The sequence below is a fragment of the Oncorhynchus mykiss genome, chromosome 26 (genome assembly GCF_013265735.2).
Source record: "Oncorhynchus mykiss isolate Arlee chromosome 26, USDA_OmykA_1.1, whole genome shotgun sequence".
Classification (NCBI taxonomy): Eukaryota; Metazoa; Chordata; class Actinopteri; order Salmoniformes; family Salmonidae; genus Oncorhynchus; species Oncorhynchus mykiss.
In genome coordinates this window covers 19,046,750-19,059,270 of record NC_048590.1, presented here as the reverse complement: position 1 = coordinate 19,059,270, position 12,521 = coordinate 19,046,750, and positions in this window count along the sequence as shown.

Sequence of the window (12,521 nt, the reverse complement as noted above, 5' to 3'; positions counted from 1 at the left end):
TATGTTGTCAAAGTGTATGTTTTCACTGAAAGGGCCCTCTATTTGCTTGACTAAGGATGAAATAGTCGCTGTACTCACACAATGCAACACACAAGGGATAGTATTGCAATTCTTGTTTCGTGCAAAGCTATTGTCGCATGGAGACAATAGCTGAAGGGTAAAACAACAGATAAAATATTACCACTGCTAACTTAACCTCAACTTCCATGATTACTGGTTGTGGTAACGCTGTAGATTCTAATATATGAATGCCCCATGTTTAATGTGAGATATCGGCCTGTGCACCAGCAGAATAGGTCTGCAGTGTAGTGTCGAGGGGAGAGCCCTCTAGTGTTCAGCAGCATGTTAAACTGCAGCCTTGACAGAGAGACACAGACCGATCAGTCCTTCAGGCCTTCAGGGAATGGGCTTTATTAGTCAGAGAGGATGTTCAGGTTCAACAGACTCTCAGGGACGCATTTGTGTTTTTCAATTGTGAGATCTCCTTATTCAAATCTGTGCTGCACATAATGCATTAACGCTGCATAGGCCCTACTGTTCCTCTGATATTCATGTCAGGACTGGGATTACATTAGCTCTATTTCCCAGTCTCATTCAATATCATTTATCAATATTATTGGTTCATACTTAATAATAATAGTAGATGGAATAGCAGCAGTAATAGTGGTAGAAGTCAATCTATATTTTACCAGACATTAACTCAAAGCGTTTTACACTACATCATTTCTCCTTATCCACTAAAAATTTTCCCCCTGACTCACTACTTAGGGCCTTTGACCGAGATGCCATAGATCCCAATTAACAAAGATATCAACTATACTATTATTTTTTTCTGAGCCATTTAATTTACCACCCACTTTGATGTTGCAGCATATTTCAGATGGGAATTCAAAAATTATATTTTTAAGAGCCTCTGCTATGTGGGAATGTTTTCCTTATTTTATGTTCAATTCATTTGCATTTAATCTGCTTATGCTACAGTATGTAATTAAACATTGGAGTGTCTATTTCAAATTAAGAGTAAAACATCTTTATCCTTATCCAAAGTTAATACTTCATTTTCTTACTAAGCAGAACTTTAGACTGATTAAACTTGTTTGGAACCAGAGAGAGGATGAAGTTTTGGTGAAAGTATTCAGACCCCTTAATTAACTTTTCCCAAAATGTGTTATGTTACAGCCATATTCTAAAATGTATATATAAAAAAAATCTGTACACATAATACCCCATAATGACAAAGGGAAAACATTTTTTTTTTTACATTCCTGCTCATTTATAAAAAAATAAATAAAAAAACATTTTCAAAAGGATTCAGCCCCTTTGCTATGAGACTTGAAATTAAGCTCAGGTGCATCCCGTTTCCATTGATCATCATTGAGATGTTTCTACAACTTGACTGGAGTCCACCTGAGGTAAATTCAATTGATTGGACATGATTTGGAAAGGCACCCACCTGTCTATATGAGGTTGACAATGCATGGCAGAACAAAAATCAAGCCATTAAGCCTAGGGAAGTGTTCGTAAAGCTCAGAGACAGGATTGTGTCGAGGCACAGATCTGGGGAAGGGTACCAAAAAATGTCTGCAGCATTGAAGGTCCCCAAGAACACAGTGGCTTCCATCATTCTTAAATGGAAGAAGTTTGGAACCACCAAGACCCTAGACCTGGCCGCCCGGCCAAACTGAGCAATCGGGGGAGAAGGGCCTTGGTCAGAGAGATGACCAAGAACCCGATGGTCACTCTGACAGAGCTCAACAGTTCTTCTGTGGAGATGGGAGAAACTTCTAGAAGGACAACCATCTCTGCAGCACTCCACCAATCAGGCCTTCATGGTAGAGTGGCCAGACAGAAGAAATCCTCAGTAAAAGGCACAACAGTCTGCTTGGAGGACAATCTGCCAAAAGGACTTTCAAACAATAAGAAACAAGATTCTTTGGTCTGATGAAACCAAGATTGATCTCTTTGGCATGAATGCGAAGCGTCACGTCTGGAGGAAACCTGGCACCATCCCTACAGTGAATCATGGTGGTGGCAGCATCATGTTGTGGGGATGTTTTTCAGCGGCAATGACTGTGAGACTAGTCAGGATCAAGCAAAATTTGAATGGAGCAAAGTACAGAGAGATCCTTGATGAAAACCTGCTCCAGAGCTCTCAGGACCTCTGACTGGGGAGAATGTTCACCTTCCAACAACCCTAAGCACACAGACAAGACAGCGCAGTAGTGGCTTCGGGACAAATCTCTGAATGCACTTGAGTGTCCCAGCCAGAGCCCGGACTTGAACCCAATCGAACATCCCTGGAGAGACCTGAAAATATCTGTGTATCGATGCTCTCTGTCCAACCTGACAGGGCTTGAAAGGATCTGCTGAGAAAGAAAGGGAGAAACTACCCAAATACAGGTGGGCCAAGCTTGAAGTGTCATACCCAAGAAGCCCCGAGGCTGTTATCAATGGAAAAAAGGTGGCTTCAACAAAGTACTGAATAAAGAATCTACATACTTATGTAAATGTTATGTAAATATTTCCGTTTGTTATTTTTTATAAATGTGCAAACATTTCTTACAAACCTACATTTGCTTTGCCATTATGGGGTATATTGTGTAGATTGATGGAGTTTTTAAAAATCAATTTAAAAATATATATTTTTTGTAATCAATAAAGTAAAATACAAAAACAACTTAAGTAGTATTTCAAAGTATTTTTTAACTTAAGTACTTTACACCAATGGCATTTACCCAATATTTTTCTCCACACTTTGAGTGAAGGTCATGATGGTTTTAAATAAGATTAACATCCTACACTTTTTTACAGATAAAATTAAATATAATGAAATAAGTGAACATCATCTCAGAAATCACTAAAACGCTGTATACCATCTAATTGCGGACAGGCTCTTGCTTAGCTTTAAATATGTGATTAATTATACTGACATGGCCCTAACTGGTGATCAAAATGTCAGATGGCTTTGAAAAAGGCAAAGTAAGTGAAGGGGAAATGGTCTTTAGCGCCCGGGCATTCTCAATCGATCATTAGTTACTGCTTTGTCAGAGGAATTAATTACAGAGCCATTGTTTTGTGTACTACTGGCATCCTAGACGGGGACTTCAGCATGTCACCACTGCAGGCCTTAATTGGGAGGCTCCATTAGCACATAGGAAACAAACCATTCTTTGATTATCAAATCAAAGACATTTTTATTTGTCACGTGCTTTGTAAACAACAGGTGTAGACTAACAGTGAAATGATTACTTTTGGGGGCCCTTCCCAACATTGCAGAGAGAAAGAAATAGTGAAATGATAGAAAAGTAATAAAACGTAATAATTAAAGTAATAATAAATCCACCATTTGTAACGATAACTTGCCTATACACGTGGTACCAGTACCGAGTCGTTGTGCAGGGGTACAAGGGAATTGAGATACCCTCTATAGTGCCTTGAGATGCCAAGCAGTTGCCACACTGCGGTGCCGCATGCCAGCCAAGATGCTCTCAGTGATGCAACTGTATAACTTTCTTAGGATCTGAGGACCCATGACAAATCTATTCAGCCTCCTGAGGGGGAAGAGGCATTGTTGTTCCCTCTTCATGTCTGTGTTGGTGTGAGGGGACCATGATAGATCCTTAGTGATGTGGACACGGAGGAACTTGAATCTCTCGATCCAATTCACTACATGCTGACATTGAGGGAGAGGTTGTTGTCCTGGCACCACACTGTCAAGTATCTGTTCTCTTCCCTATAGGCTGTCTCATCATCATCGGCGATCAGGCCTACCACTGTCGTGTCGTCAGCAAATTTAATGAGGGTGTTGGAATTGTGGGCAGCCACACAGTCGTGAGTGAACAGAGAATACAGCAGAGGACTAAGCATGCCCCACTGAGGGGACCACGTGCTGAGGGTCAGCATGGAGGATGTGTTGTTGCTTACCCTCACTACCTGGGGGAGGTCCATCAGGAAGTCCAGGATCCAGTTGCAGAGGGAGGTTGTTAGATTAATGAACAGCATTCTCACGTACGTGTTCTTTTTGTCCAGATGGGAAAGTGAAATGTGGAGCGCAGTAGAGCTTGCATCATCTGTGGATCTGTTGGGGTGGTATGTGAATTGTAGTTGGTCCAGAGTGTTGGTATTTGTGAGCAATGACCAGCCTTTCAAAGCATTTCATGAATACAGATATGAGTGCTACGAGGTGATAGTCATTTAGACATGTTACCTTGGAGTTCTTGGGGACAGGGACAGGGACTATGGAGGTCTGCTTGAAACAAGGTACATTCAGGCTTGGTCAAGCCGAGGTTGAAAATGTCAGTAAAAACACTAGCCAGCTGCTCTGAGTACTCATCCTGGTAATCCATTTGGCCCTGCGGCTTTGTGAATGTAACCTCTTTACAGGTCTTTCTCACATCGGCTTTGGAGAGAGTGATCGCGCAGTCATCTGGAACAGCTGATGCTCTCATGCATGGTTCAGTGTTGCTTGCCTCAAGCGAGCATAGAAGGCATTTAGCTTCATACGAGCATAAGTAGGAAATCGATATTATTCCTGTATTGATGCTTTGCCTGTTTGATGGCTTATCAGAGATTGTAGCGGGATTTCTTATGAACACCTGGATTACTGTCCGCTCAGTGCGGATGTTGACTGTAATCCATGGCTTCTGGTTGGGATATGTACGTATGGTTACCATAGGGACGACATCCTCAATGCACTTACAGTATTAATGAAGCCAGTGACTGATGTGCTAAACACATCGGATAAATCCCAGAACATATTCCAGTCTGTAATAGCGAAACAGTCCTGCGGCTTAGCATCTGCTTCATTGGACCACTTCTGTTTTCCAAATGTGCCAGTGGACTTCTGGCAAGTATTCTTTAGTGAGAATGTGTTGGGATCAGGTACAACTAGGTTTACCCACCCACAAAATGAAAATTGATGAGCATTTCCCCCCACCCACAACTTCTCACCTTAATGTATTTTTTATGTTATTTGAAGGGGTTGGGTAAAGACTGAAATTGGGGTTGAGAGTTAACCTTTAAGTATATTTGATCAATTACATTTAGACTTTTACTCAAGTAGTATTTTACTGGGTGACTTTCACTTGAGTCATTTTCTATTAAGGTATCTTTAGTTTTATTCAAGTATGACAATTGGGTACTTTTTCCACCACTGAATGTTTTTGCCATCGTTTCCTATGACCAAAAAGAGCTTCTGGACATCAGAGCAGCAATCACTATCATGGATTTGGATGAAGATTTCTACTTAAATGAGTAAGTAGCGGATGACATAATGGTCACCCAGGACCAGGCCATAATCCCAGAGAGACGGAAAAGGATAAAATGGAGTAAGAGAGGCCGACGTGGGAACCCTGACAAAATTATGTTGGCTAATAAATAAATAATCCAAATAGTCCGGGGAGACATTTGATTAGCTGTTCAACAGACTTATGGCTTGGGGGAAGAAGTCATTTGACAACATGTTCAGCAGTCTTATGGCTTGATAGAAGAAGCTGTTAAGAAGCCTTTTGGACCTAAACTTGGCGCTCCGGTACCACTTTCCTGCAATTCGAGGCGTTCCTGCATGTGGGCATTCTTGCATCTGCAGGAAGACCCCCCTCGAGCATCCCATTGGTTCCTTCATGAAACCCCCCCTCAAGCATCTAATTGGTTTCTGCATGAACATCACCCCTCGAGCACCCCATTGGTTCCTGCATGAACGTACAACATCATCATGCTTGTGACACATTTGAATTTAGGTCAAAGGGGAGTTTAGTTTTTTCAGCCCCTCTTCCCAGAGTTCTCCTTGCTAGACACCAGTAGACAGTGTCATTCGCTGCCGCCTGGGAGAGCACCTGCTCTCTCCGTCGTTAACAGAATTGTGGGAGAATAGTGCCCGATAAGCGGGGGAGAAGGACATTGTCTACCGGCTAGCACAGCAGGTGGGAGGTTAGGGCAGAAACCTGTGCCAGCTAACTAGCTAGCTTGTTAAACGACAATGTGTGCTAGCTTGCTAGATAGCTAGCACATGGCATCGCTCCCGCCAGCTGTGTAAAAGAGAATACCATGTCCGACGCTCTCTACCGGTCGCCCCCGCCTCCATCTAGCACAGCAGGTGGGAGGCTAGGTCGACACGGTGTGTTAGCTAACTAGCTAGCTTGCTAGTTAGGGACACTATGTGCTAGCTAGCTAGCATGCTAGTCAGCTAGCACATGGTGTCACCCCTGCCTCCCGTCAACTGTGTACCAGACTAGCTGGTTAAGCTAGCACACAGTGTCCTTCGCTCCCACCTTTCGAACACCTGCCCTCGCCGTCGTTAACATAACTGTGGGAAAACAGTAACCAACGGGCAGGGACGAAGGACACTGTCTACCGGTGTACGGCTAGCTAACTACCGCTATCGCCCCTTCTTCTGTGTAGTTCATTGGCGGCTGGCATCCAACGTTATTCTGCATTAACGCCACCTACTGTACTGGAGCGCCCCCACCTCCTAGCTTAAAAATGTACCAATAGAAGTATAAAGAGAGGTTCCTGCAGATGCAGGAATGCCCACATACAGGAATGCCCCAAATTGCAGGCTGCAATTGCACCCTTCTCCACTCCGCTACCAAAGATTAATAGATTCATTGTCAACGATTTCTTGTAATGATGGATGTAGCTATGAATATGAACAAATAATCCTCATAGTCTACATGTTTTTTTTTTCTTTTTGTAAAAGCACATAGATTTGTATGAAAACAATAAAAACGTTGAATTTGGTAACGTGTACCTGACTGCCTTTTTGAATTTTGTGTAACGTTAGAAGTCAAGGAAGCATCATGCTAAATATATTGGTATACTCCACTTACCAAGATCATTGCCAAATAAGGCGTGCTGTCACCTGCTTTTATAGTAAGTATTGAGGTGATACCACCCAGGACATCTAAAGGGGACTGTATGTCAAACCCCTCCATTGAGACGACGTAGAGGAGCCTGTAGAGTACATCACGATTTCAATGGTAGAGTTGAACCACTAGGAGCAAAAAGAGCTAGATTTACTACTAACATACACTGAGTGTAAAAAACATTAGGAACAACTGCTCTTTTCATGACATAGACTGACCAGGCAAATCCAGGTGAAACCTATGATCCCTAATTGATGTCACCTGTTAAATCCACTTAAATCACTGTAAATGAAGGGGAGGAGACAGGTTTTTTAAAGCCTTGAGGCAATTGAGACATGGATTGTGTATGTGTGCCAGTCACAGGGTGAATGGGCAAGACAAAATGTTTCAGCGCATTTGAAAGGGGTATGGTAGTAGATGCCAGGTGCACCGGTTTGAGTGTGTCAACAACTGCAATGCTGCTGGGTTTTTCACTCTCAACAGTTTCCCGTGTGTATCAAGAATGGTCCACCACTCAAAGGGTAACCAGCCAACTGTGGGAAGCATTGGAGTCAACATGGGCCAGCATTTCTTTGGAATGCTTTTGACACCTTGTGTGGGGGAAATGTGTAACTCAATATTAGGAAGGTGTTCATAATGTTTTGTAAACTCAGGGTATATCACTTTTGCAACAAACTGTCAAATGAATACCAGAATTGACGTGTTTCACATCTGCTTTCCAATGATTTATTTGTTTCTTCATGAAAGTTACTCTTTAAGTATCAAAAGTAAAAGTATAAATTATTTCAAATTCTGTATATTAAGCAAACCAGACGGCACCGTTTCATTTTTTATTTACAGATGGCCAGGGGCACACTCCAACCCAAACTTTACAAACGAAGCATGTGTGTTTAGTGAGTCCGCCAGATCAGAGGCAGTAGGGATAAGTGCAGGAATTTGACAATTTTCCTGTCCTGCTAAGCAATGACTACTTTTGAGTGTCAGGGAAAATTGTAAAAACTAAAAACTAAAAAAGTGCATTATTTTCTTTAGGAATGCAGTGTAGTAAAAGTTGTAGAAAATGTAAAGAGCAAAGTACAGATACCCCCCCCCCAAAACGACTTAAGTGGTACTTTAAAGCAATTTCACTTAAGTACTTTACACCACTGGAAACATTATGTACAAAAAAAACATTAAAGTCAGGGCTTAAAAAGGAGCCCGTAAAACGGCAGCTATCTATTGCCGTGCCATTTTGTCACCATGCATTGCTAACTAATGTAATACTCCACATGTTGCTTGCAGGTTGTTGATAAACCATGTATGTTTCCTACCAACCTTACCCTGGTTCTTTAGATATTTTCTACTTATTTGACAACATACGTTTCAGTGCTCGGCACTGCAACTTCGAATATTGAGTGTGAAATGTGAAACCGCTTTTGAAACTCTTAATAGTAAACACGGCACAATGTGCTCAACAAGTCCCACTCAAATCACTCACATCATTTTACCCATTAACCTACCAGTGCATAGTGCCAAATGTACTCTCTATTTCACCTGACCCAAAACAAGATATAAAAAACACACAATCGAGAAAGGGAACACTGCACGAGAGTAATATTTATGCTAGTTGAAGTGCCTCCCTCCTACACACATATCTGCATTTTCACACAGAGGGCTTTTAGGTGACATGCATGTTTTAAAAAGCTGCATTGGTATAGCATAATGCTTGGCATATTAACATTCTTAAAAGTCACATTTTAATTGATAGCAAATTCAAGTTAATTGCTTTTGCGTTGATGGTTGTAAAGCCCCACAGATAATTAAGTGCAGTGTTGAGATTTTTGATAAGATGACATTTTCAGAATGAACTACCTGTAATGTAAATGAACAACATAACTAACATCTTAATCATGCAAATTGAAAAACACAGCAGATTTAATTATCATGGGTTTTAGGTTGGTCCCCATATTAATTACATGTCCCTTATTTATTAATACCCACATATCTATTCACTTATTTCCCAATTATGTGGCCAACATTGACTTTCCTATCTGTCTCATCAGTCAGTGTACGCTATTGTGGCAATGAGATGACATGTCTACCTACTGTAGTAACATTAACAACCCACTATTGCAAATGATCATGAAATAGACACAAATTACTTTTGCAAAATTCGTGACAGACACGCAAAAAAAATTATAATTAATGTCCACCACACGATTTTGTAGACGGTGGATTTCAATGACAGATGAAAGCAGTAGGATACTTATTAAGACAGAAATGATAGGAGGGAGGTTGGTCGGGGAGGATGGGTGGGTGTATAACGCAAAAGGTGTAGCAATTAAAACGTTACGTGTTCGAATCACATGATGGACAACTTTAGCATTTGAGCTAATTAGCAACTACTTACTACTTTTCAACTACTTAGCTAGCATGTTAGCTAACCCTAACCTTAAACCTTTAACTATTTAGCTAGCATGTTACGTAGCCCTACCCCTAAACCTAACCTCTACCCCTAACCCTCATACCTAATCTTAACCCCAAACCCTAACCTTAACCCCTAGCCTAACTAAAGTTAGCAACTTAGATAACATAGGTAATGTTAGCCACAACAAGAAAATTGTGTCCTGGACACGAATGCGTTCAGAAGAAGATGGTGTGGTGGACATGAAGAATAGTTTACTGGACACGAAAGCATTATTTCAAAAATCTTGTAAAACAATGTACTTTTTTTGTGTCTATTTCATGATAATCTGTGATAGCGTGTTGCACAATAACTAATATGTAGTTGCATACTATTACGCACGCAAACTGTTAACCATCAAATGGGTTCTATCTAGGTGCAGTGTAAGAGCTGTATTAGACGAAACCTAAAACCACTGTGCTTTGGTTTGAATCAGATTAAAGACTAGTTAAAGTGGGCCTTAGAGGTACATATCCATGTTAAAATCTGTCTTTTGATGAAGATGACAACCTACTGTACAGCCTACGGTTACAGAAGTCAGATTTAGGACTTAGGAAGTAATTGGACATTCATATATGGTAATGGAGTTTTATGTGACACTGAGTGTTGAGATTTGTTCTAAAAGTAGACATTGATGGTCGTAATAAATAGAAGAGGTTCTGTAATAATGACTTGCGTTACCTTTAATAGCACTCATTAAGAGAGACAGTCACTCGATTATGGAGGATGGGACGTGTCTTCAGGCAAAGTGGGAGATTATTGTCAATTTATTTTGTGGACAAAAGCTGAAAAAGAAAGGTGTGGAAAATGGTGAAGCTTTTTTTTCCAAAGCAATATGAACAGTGACAAAATACGGCACAGATGTTAACAAAAAAAAGCCTCAAATGTATAATATTCAATTTGGTTGAAATTCTGTAACATTGAAATGAACTACAACTAAACTAAACTAAACTCAGCAAAAAAAAGAAACGGCCCTTTTTCAGGAGCCTGTCTTTCAAAGATTATTCATAAAAATACAAATTACTTCACAGATCTTCATTGTAAAGGGGTTGAACACTGTTTCCCATGCTTGGTTAATGAACCATGAACAATTCATTAACATGCACCTATGGAACGGTCGTTAAGACACTAACAGCTTACAGGCGGCAGGCAATTAAGGTCACAGTTATGAATACTTAGGACACTAAAGAGGCCTTTCTACGGACTCTGAAAAACACCAAAAGAAGGATGCCCAGGGTCCCTGCTCATCTGCGTGAACGTGTCTTAGGCATGCTGCAAGGAGGCACAAGGACCACGTGTAACAACATCTGCACAGGATTGGTACATCCGAACATCACACCTGCGAGACAGGTACAGGATGGCAACAACGACTGCCCGAGTTACACCAGGAACGCACAATGCCTCCATCAGTGCTCCGACTGTCCGCAATAGGCTCAGAGAGGCTGGACTGAGAGCATGTAGGCCTGTTGTAAGGCAGGTCCACCCGAGACATCACCGGCAACAATGTCACCTATGGGCACAAACCCACCGTCGCTGGACTAGACAGGACAGGCAAAAAGTGCTCTTCACAGTCGCGGTTTTGTCTCACCAGGGGTGATGATCGGATTAACGTTTATCGTCAAAGGAATTAGCATTACACCGAGGCAAGTGCTCTGGAGCGGGATTGATTTGGAAGCGGAGGGTCCATCATGGTCTAGGGTGGTGTCTCACAGCATCATCGGACTGAACTTGTTGTCATTGCAGGCAGTCTCAACACTGTGCGTTACTGGGAAGACATCCTCCTCCCTCATGTGGTACCCTTCCTGCAGGCTCATCCTGACATGACCTTCCACAATGACAATGCCACCAGCCATACTGCTCATTCTGTGCGTGATTTCCTGCAAGACAGGAATGTCAGTGTTCTGCCATTGCCAGCGAAGAGCCCGTATCTCAATCCCATTGAGCACGTCTGGGAACTGTTGGATCGGAGGGTGAGGGCTAGGGCCATTCCCCCCAGAAATGTCCGGAAACTTGCAGGTGCCTTGGTGGAAGAGTGGGATAACATCTCACAGCAAGAACAGGAAAATCTGGTGCAGTCCATGAGGAGGAGATGCACTGCAGTACTTAATGCAGCTGGTGGCCACACCAGATACTGACTGTTACTTTTGATTTTGACCCCCCCTTTGTTCAGGGACACATTATTCCATTTCTGTTCGTCTCATGTCTTTGGACCTTGTTCAGTTTATGTCTCAGTTGTTGAATCTTGTTATGTTCATACAAATATTTACACCTTACGTTTGCTGAAAATAAGCGCAGTTGACAGTGAGAGGACGTTTCTTTTTCTGAGTTTAGCTAGCTACCTACTAGCTCACAATGTCCAAGTCTATGACCCTGTATAAGTGCATGCTTGATCTCCAATCAAAATGCAGTTGAAGACAAGCTCAAAGATAGGTCACGGTTGCACTCAACAACACACTATTACGTATGATGTATAAAACCGCAAAATGTTTGTGTGCCGAGCTCATGGTGGTGCTTAAACCAAATCCTGCATTTGAAGATTAAACTTATATTTGCTTGGTATCTGGGGGATTGCATATCTTACATTTTTACCAAGAAGTTATCCCAATGGGATTCCACCACTCTAATTAATAATTGGTGTTTGTGTATGACACCCCATACGATTATTTGAAGTCATTCGAAAATACACCCTCAATCTCATATACAGCTAGTATGAAGGAGCCCAAGGGTCTAGGGAGACCACCACCGCACCTAAAGTGTTTTGTTCTGGAAATGTAATGACACCATCTGCAAACGTGTTCCTGTGAGTATTACAATATAATGATTCTGTTCTAACATGAAATTAAATGGAAAAAAGCTTTTCTTTGAGTTGAGATAATATTAATGGAACAACATTATAAAGCTCATAGTCCTGCTTTACTTTGAGTCTTATATAAATTGTTTGATGATTGAAAAAAAAAAACACTGGTCTTGACTGGTCTTCACTCAAATGCCATCAGTACCTCAGTTTTTGCTTTCTGCTAGTGTTCACTTTTGAAAGCTATTCGTCCTTGCCTGCATTTAAACTTACATTGTCGTTTTCAGCGGCAAGAATCATAGACACAAACATTTCCAAGAGGAACCATGCAGCCAAAATTGATGAAATAATTTAGGCATATGATGAATAAGTGTCTGCACACAGTACACATACTTATAATAACATTCCTTGAGGAACAATA